The 2,095-nt window shown below is 39.2% G+C and overlaps 1 pseudogene; it reads right to left on the reverse strand.

The window, feature by feature from the left end:
• Nucleotides 1-609: 609 nt before the first annotated feature.
• LOC117513160 lies at nt 610-728 on the reverse strand (annotated as a pseudogene).
• Between the last annotated feature and the right edge of the window lie 1,367 nt (nt 729-2,095).

The following is a 2,095-nucleotide window of genomic DNA, read 5'->3' on the forward strand; positions in this document are numbered from 1 at the left end:
GCATACCACCTGGAGAGCAAAGAAAAGAAAACAACACAAAAACATCCAGCCAAACCCCCAACACACAACAATTCATATATCTGCAGTTTAGTTGAATGTTTGTCTGTCTGTTTGTCAGCAGGATAACTCAAACGTTTTGAACAGATTTTGATGAAATTTTGTGGAGTGGTTGGAAATGACAAGAGGAACAAGTGATTAAATTTTAGTGGTGATCCGGATCATGATCCAGATCCAGGAATTTTTTAAGGATTCTTCACCATTGCGGGATAGGGGGAATTTTGACGTTCTAGTTTCTAACTCCACAAAAACAAACGCGACCGAAAAACATAACCTCCTTGGCGGAGGTATTAATTTTCACAGAACATTGGTTATCTCTGCTGTGCACTATTTGTCATTGCTTTTTGGCACTTAGTTTTCGACTGATAACTGAAAGATAGACAACAGGCCTAAATTTGGAACCTCCATCCAATTTTGGTTGTTGTTGTCATTTCAGCTGCTCCTGGTTGTTTGGGGTCGCCACAGCAGATACAGCCAGAACTGCATTGGTATTTGGCAACAGTTTTACACCAGATGCCCTTCCTGACGCACCTCCAGCTTTACCTGGAGAAACACACACAGCCCCTGGAGTTCCAAAGAGGTCTCCCATTCAAGTACTAACCAGGCCCCACACTGCTTAGCTTCTGAGATCTGACGGGATCAGGTTCACACAGAGCAGACTGGCTGCTCCATCCAATTCTGATGGTGTAGGTAAATCCATAACAGCAAAATGAGAGTGATTGAGGCACTTTTGATTGAGATATAATGCAAAATGTACACCAAATAGGCTTTCAATATTAAAATCAAATGTCCACAAAATTCACAATCTGGATCAGAGCCAGATCAAAATTTGTCAGGCGAAAGTGAGTGCTAATCTGCACCCCACTTTCAAATATGAGAGTGATTGGGGCACGCTTGATTAAGATATAATGTAAAAGTAGTGCATTGCCTGTGGGCATCCATGGGCTGTAGATTGGGTAGTGTTCATAAAATAGGCAGTTGACAATTTTCAAGGATGGTAATAAATTATGCAAAGTTTCTATAATGAGTTGGAATGGTGTGTGAGTCCAGAATGTTTTTAAAATCTTACACCTCAACGGTTTTTAGAGCAAGAACTCAACGCTTTTGTTTCCTGTTAATTATGTAATTACCTCCGCCAAGGAGGTTATGTTTTCGGTCGCGTTTATTTGTCTGTCAGCAGGATAACTCAAAAAGTTTTGAACGGATTTTGATGAAATTTTGTGGAGTGGTTGGAAATGACAAGTGATTAGATTTTAGTGGTGATCCGGATCGTGATCCGGATCCCGATGCTAATGCATTAGCATGTCTATGGCATTTTCAATGTTAAAAGCATTAAGCAGTTGCAGCTGTCATCACGTTCGGGTGCATTTGTTTTCAAATTGTAATATTTCTTACATTTATTTTGTTTATAGAAATTTTGTGGGGCGGTTGGAAATGACAAGAGGAACAAGTGATTAAATTTTAGTGGTGATCTGGATCACGATCTGGATCCCGATGCTAACGCGTTAGCATGTCTATGGCATTTTCAATGTTAAAAGTTAGCATTAAGCAGTTGCAGCTGTCATCACGTTCGGGTGCATTTGATTTCAAATTGTAATATTTCTTAAATTTATTTTTGTTTATATATTAATAATCTAATGATTATTATATACAATTTTAGAGAACGAGACAAAAAGAAATAGATCACTGTGCCAAGGGGAATCTCTTTAGGGTCAGTGACCCTATGGCCTTGTTTAGAGAAGTGTTTCATAAATGTTAAAAAATTCATATATTTGCAGTTTAGTTGAATAATAAATTGAATTTTGTCTCAGTGCTCAGATGACAGTAGCTTCTGGGAAAGGTGCAAGTTGCAATAAACTGATGCCAAGCGCTAAGGATACATGCTATCCAGTCACAGCAGATGAAACTTTTTTACTACTGAGCAAACATCATTGTTAGACTTTTTAGGTCCAATGATTCCACGGCGTGTAGATGTTATGGCGTCAGTGACCCCATGGCCTTGGCGGAGGTTTGCACTCTGAGTGCTTCTAGTTTAACA

This window comes from Thalassophryne amazonica, chromosome 6 (assembly GCF_902500255.1).
Source record: "Thalassophryne amazonica chromosome 6, fThaAma1.1, whole genome shotgun sequence".
Taxonomy (NCBI): domain Eukaryota; kingdom Metazoa; phylum Chordata; class Actinopteri; order Batrachoidiformes; family Batrachoididae; genus Thalassophryne; species Thalassophryne amazonica.